Source organism: Bombyx mandarina, chromosome 04 (genome assembly GCF_030267445.1).
Source record: "Bombyx mandarina strain Sakado chromosome 04, ASM3026744v2".
In the NCBI taxonomy this organism is placed as follows: domain Eukaryota; kingdom Metazoa; phylum Arthropoda; class Insecta; order Lepidoptera; family Bombycidae; genus Bombyx; species Bombyx mandarina.
This window is the reverse complement of record NC_143211.1, coordinates 9,682,280-9,693,403: the sequence shown is the minus strand read 5'-3', so window position 1 is coordinate 9,693,403 and position 11,124 is coordinate 9,682,280.

The window sequence follows — 11,124 nt, the reverse complement described above, 5'->3', positions numbered from 1 at the left end:
TTTTCAATATAATTTAGTTATTATTAAATATCTGGTGGAATACTTCGCTTTAAGTATACAATAGTAATAACATAGTTTTGTATAAAATATCGGTATTTAATTTTAATGTTAGCAATTGAATCAGAGGACAAACGAAAGAAAAAAGAGGAATAAAAAAAAATAAGGCTGCATAATTGTGGAAAAATGAGTTGGGCAAGAAATTATTTTATAATATATATATTGAATGCTTTTAGTAGGCATATTTTAGTCATGTAGCAAGAAAACCCTCCGACAACCTGGAGAGACTTATAGTGACGGAAAAAGATGGAGTGACCAAGTGTCCGAGTGGCTGGACATGAGACTGAGCCAAGCACTTCACTGTTCGAGGCGATTGGCCAACCCCACGTGGGGGCTACGGACCGTCGAGGCGGTTTACCCGGTCTTTGATGACTGGGTGAATCGTGGCGAGGGACGTCTCACCTTTCGTCTGGTGCAGGTGCTGACCGGGCACGGATGCTTCGGGAAGTACCTGCGCCGGATAGGGGCTGAGCCGACGACGAGGTGTCACCATTGTGGACACGACCTGGACACGGCGGAGCATACGCTCGCTGTCTGCCCCGCTTGGGAGGTGCAGCGCCGTGTCCTGGTCGCAAAGATAGGACCTGACTTGTCGCTGCCTGGCGTCGTGGCGTCGATGCTTGGTAGCGATGAGTCATGGAAGGCTATGCTCGACTTCTGCGAGTTCTGCGAGTGCACCATCTCGCAGAAGGAGGCGGCGGGGCGAGTGAGGGAAAGCTCTCCTCACTACGCAGAAACCCGCCGCCACCGAGCAGGGGGTCGGGACCGGGGTCGTATCCGTGACCTGGCCCCCTAAGAGCTAGGGGTCCCACCCGTTTTGTGCGGGGAGAGACCCAGACGTGGGGTGGCGTGCTTTGCACGCTCACCCGCAATAGGAAGCCGGGTGATGGTAGACCGCGTTCCCCCGACCGCTCTGGGGGCAGGTGTAACGCGGCGCCATCAAAGCGGGCTCTCGGCCCGCTGAACGAGGGAACCGGTGGTCGTGTCGCTGGCGGCCACCGGTCCGGCGTCCGTGGGACGGTGGGATGGATGTAATGTGCTCTGCGTCAACCCTGTCCCGCCGTTTCAATAGCCCCGACTGGGCTCCGGCCCGGTCCGAGGTGGGGCGCCGGCTGTGAGCGGCCGGAGTTTTTAGTGAGGTTCAACTCCCACATACCCCACCTGCCGCGCGGGTGGGGATCCGGCGATTTTCTCCTGTGGAAAAAAAAAAAAAAAAAAGCACTTCACTGTGCCACTGACCGACATAAGTGGGTACAAATTACAAAAAAGGTCACAGGCGGGTGCATCACGATGCTCAGTAATGAGTGATCGACTGAAGGAGGAGGAGTAGGCAATGGCTGTGCCCCTACCCTTCATTGAACAATTCTTGGACACGGACATGTGACTGCCATTGTCCATGAGTGATAGTGACTACATTAAGATTAGTTAGTTTGTGACTTAGGTCGTCTAATAGTGTTAAAAATAATTTTACAATTTTAATGATTGCATACAAAATTTTCAATGCACTGAAAAAGAAACACGGCAATTAAAACCAACACTTCAATCATTAAAAAAAAACAACTGCTTTCGCTAAATCGAACCAATCAGTTCACTTATCTATTACAGTATAGGTACTAATCTCTATCGGGGGTCGAGAAGTTTGTTCTTCTGAACTCTTAAACTTATGTCAAAGTCGAAGTTAGATTGTCGGGCGGGAGGCTATTTCATTCAGATTTATGCCACGCGTCCGAACATCGACTGCTTCCAGTTCAATACGAATAATGAACGGGGAGGAAACTATAAATCTACTTTAGTCGCGAAACTTTCCTTATAAATGAAATAATGAAGTTTTGTAAACACCAACTGTTAGATCGTTTGATAATGATAATTGGTAGACAGGAGTAGTAGGTTCTTCCGAAAAACTTGGGTCAATATCTGAATCAATCATCATCATGATCAGTCCACTGCTGGACAGGTCTATCCGAATTCACGCCACTCAGTACGATTCTCGGCTTTTCTCATCCGGCTCTTGCCAGCCACCCAGCATAGATCGTCATCTGAATCTAGGAATTCACCAACTTATAAATACAAAAAAAACACAGTCATCACGTCTCACCCATAATTTATTTTGTAAATAATATTCGGCGGCATACATACATTATTTAAAAAGAAAAACCCGTTTATCTCTGACCACTTTTAACACAACCGACCTTATGCAAATTTTTTTCACACCCGGAATAATGATTTCAATATTGTACTAGTTTGTTTCTTTTTAAGTTGAATATTAATATAAGTAGATCTTGTTAAGTGCAATATATAATTAAAAACTAAAAAATATATAAATGATAAAATACATAAGGGAAATTAAAGTATTTGTAGACACAAAATAACTACATACGTATAGTAATTCTTTTACAAAGTACAGAGCCGTATTAAGGTAGGTCTTTTCCCTGCATTTGAACCTGCTTAGTGAGGTTTCCGCTTAAGGGTATTAATCTGAAATTAGGTCGCACTTAACACCGTCACGACAGGGGTCAATGTTCCGGTTGTGTAATTGATTGAATTCCAACAATATGTAATATTTTAAGTATGTCGCGTTTCGAAAACATTGCGCAATTTGTAATGGGAGATATTAAATTATCGACGACCGGACTTCTACTAATTTATAATTTAAAGAATTGATTAAATTTTTGTGATACTTTTACTAAACTTCTAATGTTTTGTAAACAGATATATAGTGAAAAGTGGATCCCTAAAGTTTGTGATTATCACATTTGTTAATGAAGTCTTGGGTACTTGTTACGTACGTTAAAGTCATTAATTATAGCATTCAATTAATATTGTAAACAAATTACTTATTTAAATATGAAAAAATCATTGAAAACATTTGAGTTGGTGACCTGACGTATTGCGAGCCCGCACGGTTACAACAATTGTGTCTATTATGGTCGATCATTGGTATTGCTTTTTACGGTATGGCAACGATTAGTAAAAAAAAGCGAACGTGGGTCGCGAAATTGCCAAGCCGCTTAAATAAAAAAAATATATTTAGATTTGTCCACAAATAATACAATTAGTTGGTCATTCGTATGCGATGTCCACAACAAATCAAGGAATCGCTGGAAAGGGGCGGCTCCGTATCGACATCCCTGATTTATCGAGAATACGTTATCGAAGCCGCGATCGCATCACTAGTTCACTGCTGTTCTTATTTTATTGCTACATGCCAGATACAAGGAAATCTGATGAAAAAAAAAAACAGTGTTGAATTATTCATAAATCTTTGAAATACATTTTACTTGTACTGATATTTTTTTTAACCTTTAGTATATTGCAAGTCATGAAACTTAAATAAGTTGCAGCTGCATTTTCCGCAAATCGAGAAAAACTGTAAAAGGGTTCACGTGAAAACCATTAAATTTAACTTTATTTTCCTAGGGACGTTTAATCGGTTGTTAACCGCCATTGACCGTGGTAAATCTCTGTAATCCGGACCAAACAAATATAGTTGAGAGGCAGATAAGGTGCGTCCAGTGTACAGAAGTCCGGGGATCGGGAGCTAATGTGCCATTTGTATGATGATGTCGGGAGCCCCGTGTACAAGTGGACGCTCCCTCGGGAATACTTAGTGAATGTTCCCACATGAAAGTAACGTCTCGCGAGACAAATTCAACCTGAACACCAGCTCTTGAGATCACTTGGTCGGTTTGGAAATTTTAATCGAACGAATTTGTCAAGATGCCCCCGAAATATCGGACAGCAAACGAAAAACGATGCTAATTTAAAATTATAGTAGTCGGAATTCCATAAAGATTAATCGCGCAATGTTGTTAACATTTTGTTCTCCAGATTGCTTCTTAATTTGATACCAATAAACATAGTTAATTGAACGAACTGGGAAGGAATGAAGAATAAACATGTACTGTGTCAGTAATAATGCAAGTTACACTTCAGTGAGCACTAGGCACACGTCCTTTTCAAGGAATTTTTTTTTTAGGAAGGAAATGATCGCTGATGGTCCGGAGGCTTTCCCAGTTTCACCAGGACCGGTGGGCGAGCACGGGCTCAGACAGAAAGGCTCAAGGATTCTGTGGAAACTCTGGATTTTACTAACGATATGAAATTTAGATAACTTAAAAAATATACGTAAGCTCATTACACGGACACCTACCATATTTATGAAGGTGAAAATTAATAAATCAAAAGCGCACGCGAGAGCCGGAGAGGGCTGTTGAAGTTTTTTCATCCGGAATGAAGTGATAACCGCTAATGACATGCTCGAAACGCCGACTCATCCGGTTTTACATTGAAACTTAATTTAACAATTACAAGAGATTAAATATTGTTAAGCTACTTTACAACAGTCTAGCTTTTTTCTTTTATTGCTAAGATATGTCGACGAGCTCACGGCGCACTTGGTGTTAAGTAGGCACCGGAGCTTATAGCTATCAACAACGTTAATAGCGCCACCCATCTTGAGACATGAGTTCTGAGTCTCAGTTTTATAGTACAACGGCTTTTATTGCTTAGATGGGTGGACGAGCTCACAGCCCATCTGGTGTTAAGTGGTTACTGGAGCCCATAGACATCCACAGCGTAAATGCGTCACCCACCTTGAGATATCATAAGTTCTAAGGTCTCAAGTATAGTTACGGCTGCCCCACACTTAAAACCAAAATATACATAGTCAGGTCATAAATTCTGTCACATGTTTATTGTAAAATAATTGAAACAAGTTTATTCATTATGTAACCATTCATATACCAAAATGAACTTAACAAAACATAGATTCTTATGACACTGAAGTTTATTCAAAATGACCTCCGTGATTTTGAATACAGGCCTTCAATCTGCGCGGCCAGTCGTCTATCGCAGCACGAACGAGGTCCATGTCAATATCGGCGGCTGCCTTAATCAAGGATGTCTTGAGTGACTCCAAATTGGGATGAGGCTTTGAGCACGCCTTTTCCTCCAAGTGTTGCCATATCTTGTAATCTAACGGATTCAAATCTTGACTGGAGGAGGGCCAGTCTTCGTGCCGGATGAAGTCGATTTTATGCGCCGCCAGCCAGTCTTGTGTGCTCTTCGCTCTATGGGCTGGCGCCGAATCTTCTTGGAATACCCAGTGCCTGTTTTTGAACATGGTATGAGAAACAGGTACCACAAGGTTCGTCAAGACTGTATTTTGATTCACAACTGCATTCGTTTTTACACCTTTCTCACAAAAATGTACCTCTGTTAAGCCCCAATAAGAAACTCCCAACCATACCATGAGCGAGGATGGAAAATGACCTCGTTGGACACGCGGAATAAGGTTGCTCGCTTCTTCACTACTGTGTGCGTACACCTTATCATTTTGTTTGTTGTAGCTCTCTTCTACGGTAAAAATTTTTTCATCCGAAAAAAGAATTTCCCGATATTTTTTTCCCGCGTACCGCTTCAACAAAGCGCGGCATCTCTTCAGTCTCAGGTCCATTACACGAGCTTTCAAACGATGTCCTGTTTTTCTTCGATATGCCTGAAGCCCTAAGTCTTCATTTAACACCCTTTTCACCGTGGTTCTGCTTAACCCCATCTGAAGGGCCAACAGTTTCTGCTTACGTTTGGGATTTCTTTGAATTCGCGCCTTCACAGCTTTTATCACTGCTGGAGTCCTAACAGACCGAGGGCGACCACTTCTTGACCTGTCATCTACACTAGAGTCTTCATTGTATCGTTTGATGGTACGATAAACGAATCTTTTGGTTGTATTCAAATTTTTCAGTATGTTAAAAAATTGAATTGGCGCGTAACCGCAACGATGCAACGCAATAACTGCAACACGGTCTTCTTTAAGCGTCCACTCCATATTTAAAAATGAGTAAAATTCTAAATGTATACTATTTTTATTTTCATGAACAATTCGAAATTCGAATTCAATAATCTTTTTTGTGGCCAGCATTCTAAAAGAAAAGTTTTTACTGTGTGACAATACTTATGACCTGACTAGGTATTACCTACTGCGTTACAGGTGACATAGGCAGTGTGGTGGGTACCTACTCGTGAGGGCTCACAAGACACCCTACCGCCAGTAATTACGCAAATGATAATTTTTACGGGTTTGATTTTTATAACACGATGTTATTCCTTCACCGTGAATGTCATTCGTGAACATGTGTTAAGTACGGGCTTCATTAGAACAAATTGGTAACTGACTGCGGTGTTCGAACATCGGCACGGTTGCATCGCTTGATACAAATGCACCGGGCGTCTTAACCTTTAGGCCACGACAACTTCTATCGAGGAATTAGCTATTATTATTAATATGTACGCATTTTAAAACAATAATGTATCATTCATGAATATAATAATATGTATATTATACGCTTATATTAAATTTAATAACAGACTCACGTATTGAATCAGTAAAGTCAAAAAAAAACAGTAATTAAAAATTTTTATTTCCAACAGCTCTTGAGAGCTTATGAGCGACTGCCCGTGCGTGATGATACATTCTAAGTACACGTTTATGATGCAAATGAACTAGCCGGTGTCGTTCATTTTTTTAGCGCAAACACAAACACTGGCTGCGACTCAGATCCCGTGTTTGTTTTGTCTGACTGTAACTCTCGTTTCAGTCAGTTTTATAGTACAACGGCTTTTTTTTATTGCTTAGATGGGTGGACGAGCTCACAGCCCACCTGGTGTTAAGTGGTTACTGGAGCCCATAGATATCCACAACGTAGATGCGCCACCCACCTTGAGATACAAGTTCTAAGGTCTCAAGTATAGTTACAACGGCTGCCCCACCCTTCAAAACGAAACGCATTACTGCTTCACGGCAGAAATAGGCAGGGTGGTGGTACCCACCCGCGCGGACTCACAAGCCCAGTAAAAAGTTTTCCCAAGTAACGAAATTTTCAATTGTAATATCATTTAATTTTAGTCTTTCTTTTTACTATAATTTGATACTTAACGTATTGTTGATATATTATCTAATTTATAAATTACTATACATACTCTTACCGGACCTACCAGAGATATGCGAATTTTAATAATTCCAATTTCAAAATTCCAAGAAATGACTTTTTTTTTATGTTTTAAATTAGAGAAGTTTAAGACGTCGATAATCACGCTACCTTATTTATTATGTTATGCATTTGTCACGAATACGTTTGCCTGGACCGGAAAACCAGGGACGTGTTGCGATCAATTGATATAAAATAGGCGTGCATGAAAATTGTAACGAGGGCACACAGTTCCGAAACGTGCGAGAGTACGAACAGTGTCTGACCCGCGGCACGCTCAGGATTGCATAGTCAGCAACGAACGCGATCGATACACGTTTCGTTTGCTGCCACTCTCTTTAATACTTATATTCGATTTTTTTTTTCTTTATTTTGCTTTTTCTAAATTGATTCAATAAAAAAAACAGCATTTGTTATGTATGTGTTAACGTCATTTCAATATAGAATTCTTTTTCAGATCAGATCAGAAAATTTTAAAATCATCTCGTCAGCTGACTCAACACAATTTGATTTTTGTAGTCAGTTTGTTTTGATAAAAATTAGGTAGGTGTAATGAAAGTTCAGTAGAATAAAATATACTAAAATTCACGTTTTGATATTCATAAAATATTTCGTAAAGTTCAATAATGATACCTTCATAAATCTATGTATGCAAATAAATATAAATATGTTTCATTTACTATCACATGTCATCTTTAAAGTTACTATTACCTTTTTTAAATTGAATAATGATTTGCAATACGATTTCAAACCCTAAATTTACAGCAATATTATAATCTGTGATTAATTATGTGTTATTGATAAAATAATTGTTTATTCTCATGTCTACTTACGTCACGGTCGTCTCCGTATCATTTAAACTGTAAAAATTTAAAGGAAACCGTATTTATACGGATTCGTTAATTTCATAGTTTTTTTATTTATTGCGTAGGGGAGAGTGGGGGAATTGAGAACGGCGGGTAATTGGGAACACCTAGGGAAGTACTACTTCCCCTTATACTAGATCATCCCGATATTTTTCAACGCATACTTCCAGCGCTCTTCAGTTCGTAGGCAATAGTGAGAGTGAAAGGCTGCACGCATGCTGTCACGATAAATCAAACAATCTTTATTACGTTTATGATGTAATTTTTGTCATGTGTTACAATAGATGTTACTATAATATTTTTTAGTTCAAAAGGCACACTATTTAGTTTCTATCATGTACGTACTATGTGTTTTCAAATCTTAGGCGACTTGAAGTTCGCCAACAATTCTACTGAGCATGGCGGCCATTTTGATTTATATTGACTACCGTACAATGGGGTAAATAGGGACAAAATCGACCTTCAGATTGAATTTTAAAATAGTTCCAATTAAATAGTCACTGCTCAACCAAAGAAATAAGTTGAGTCTTGAACGTACCTAGGTGATAAAAACCGTTACATTATTTTAATTATTCATTTTAAAGAAATAATCGGTAAAATAATGGCCGTCCCAATTTACCCAGCGTTCGGGGTAAATTGACACGGTTAAGGGTTAAATTGGGATATTTGTAAGGGTTGTCAACTCGCAGTACTGCGATATATAGGTAGGTGCCATATAATTATTTATATGGACCGAAATGATGAATACAATCCATAATTTAAGCACAATACAAAACATAGTGTAAATTAAGCTGGTTTCTATTCCGAAGCGATGTGACGTGAATGATAATCAACAATACAATGATCAAAAAAAGTATGTGCATGTTATATTTTAGAAAATTATTATTTAATTTCCTTAAAAATCACAACTCTGAAACAAAATCATAAAATAGAATAAAAAATAGAAAACAAAAGGACTGGAAATACAATAATACAATTTTATTTAATCAACATTTTCAAAATAATCTTTGAGCAAGAGTAAGATATCAGGTGAATAAGATAAAAAAACAGCTTTATCTGATTACTGCCAATAATAACAAAAATAAAAGAAATTCTTTCTAAGCTAAATAACTAAACTCAATTAATTCACTCACTCATAATTGGATATCTCGGATTTTTAATTAATGTTACATTTAAAATCTGAGGCCTGTTTTTATTTGTGTGTGCGTTGTGAATGTTAACAAAATCATGATTCGACGCGTGAATAGATTCAGAAATAACAAAAGTTTTGATTCGTTTGAGTTCTTTTAACTTTTAATGTTTTTTATTGCTACAAAGAACATACGACCGGGCAGATATTACAAGGTAAATGTCGCGAAAAAAAAGTAATTATATATATACTTTTCTTTTACCTATAATACTTATATAAACTAACTGATAAACACATTAACCTTCTTTACATCACGCAATTAAGTGATAGTATAGGCTAAAAAATCTATTATAAGATATCAGTGACAACCCTAACAAGCCATCCCTATTTTGTCTTTTGGCGTTCCAATTTTGTGTTTTCTCGTCCCTAATTTTTCCAGTCTCGTTCCCAATTACCCTACATACGTCCCAATTTTCCCCAAAAAGAAAGGAAAAAATATACATCTTTTATTTTGTCGAAATATTGTATTTAAAATAAGAATATTGCAACTTACCGTTTGTTGTGGTATTTCCAGGTGTATTAAAAACTTATATAAACTGTGATCTTATTGAAAAAACAACGATAATATTACTTTTTTAAAAGTTCTTTAAGCTGTTTTAAAACGCACTTTGCAACCACTATTTTAAATTTAATTTGACCAATTTTTGGGACCAACTTAACTCATGTCTAGTACTTCCATAGTTAACTTGGTTTTTCTTCTATACATTGATAAATATTACCTTAAAGAAAATTAGGTAGATTCCGTGCTACAAGTACTTTGAGAATCTTCCGCATGTTTGTCCCAATTTACCCCAGAATCCCAATTTACCCCATGTCATGGTACTTCGGGCAATTGGGAACGGCATCAGGAGGGTAATTGGGAACATTTCTAATTACCCCTTGCATTCTTAATTACCCGCAATGTCTCGAAATTGTGTACGTAAGACTGAAACTAAATACAAAATTGAAGATCTTGCAATATACTACAAAGAAGAAGCTAAAAATCAAGAGTAAAGTCGTAAGAAATTTGAAGAAGGCTTTAGAAAATGAAAACTAAGAGGAGAAGTCGTCGTGGCCTAAGAGATAAGACGTCCGGTGCATTCGTGTTGAGCGATGCACCTGTGTTCGAATCCCAGGCCCGGGTACCAATTTTTCTAATGAATTACGTACTCAACAAATGTTCACGATTGACTTCCACGGTGAAGGAATAACATCGTGTAATAAAAGTGAAACCCGCAAAATTATAATTTGCGTAATTACTGGTGGTAGGACCTCTTGTGAGTCCGCGCGGATAGGTACCACCACCCTGCCTATTTCTGCCGTGAAGCAGTAATGCGTTTCGGTTTGAAGGGTGGGGCAGCCGTTGTAACTATACTGAGACCTTAGAACTGATATCTCAAGGTGGGTGGCGCATTTACGTTGTAGATGTCCATAGACTCCAGTAACCACTTAACACCAGTTGGGCTGTGAGATCGTCCACCCATCTAAGCAATAAGAAAAAAAAAGAGTTTTACTGCATAATGTGTAACGAAAAATATGAGTCACCATCGACAGAAGATTGGATCGTGTGCACCATATACATAAACCCTGGGCACCTGAAAAATGCACTGCAGGCGAGACTAGTCAAGGTTAATATGAGATATGTGCTGATAAAACAATTTGTAATTATTATCGGGATTTAATTGTGTCGATCCTATTTACCCCGTACCGTTCCCATTTCCCCCGCGGGACGATCCCAATTACCCCATATGGTATCGGGTAAAAAGGAACGCTATTGTTTTTTTAGTTTATTAATATTTTTAATAAAACGTTGATTTTGGAGATTTTTTTTGTTATCAATAAGTAGACAGGTAAGCAAAGCATACGTTTCAATGAAAGTTGATTATGTTTATGACTTTTTTCTATTAGTTTTGAACATTTGAAGTTAAGTGTTCCCAATTCCCCCACTTTCCCCTATATAGGTGGATGAACTCATAGCCCACACGGTGTTAAGTGGTTACTGGAGCCCATAGACATCTACCTACTTTAACTGGTGGTAGGTCCTCTT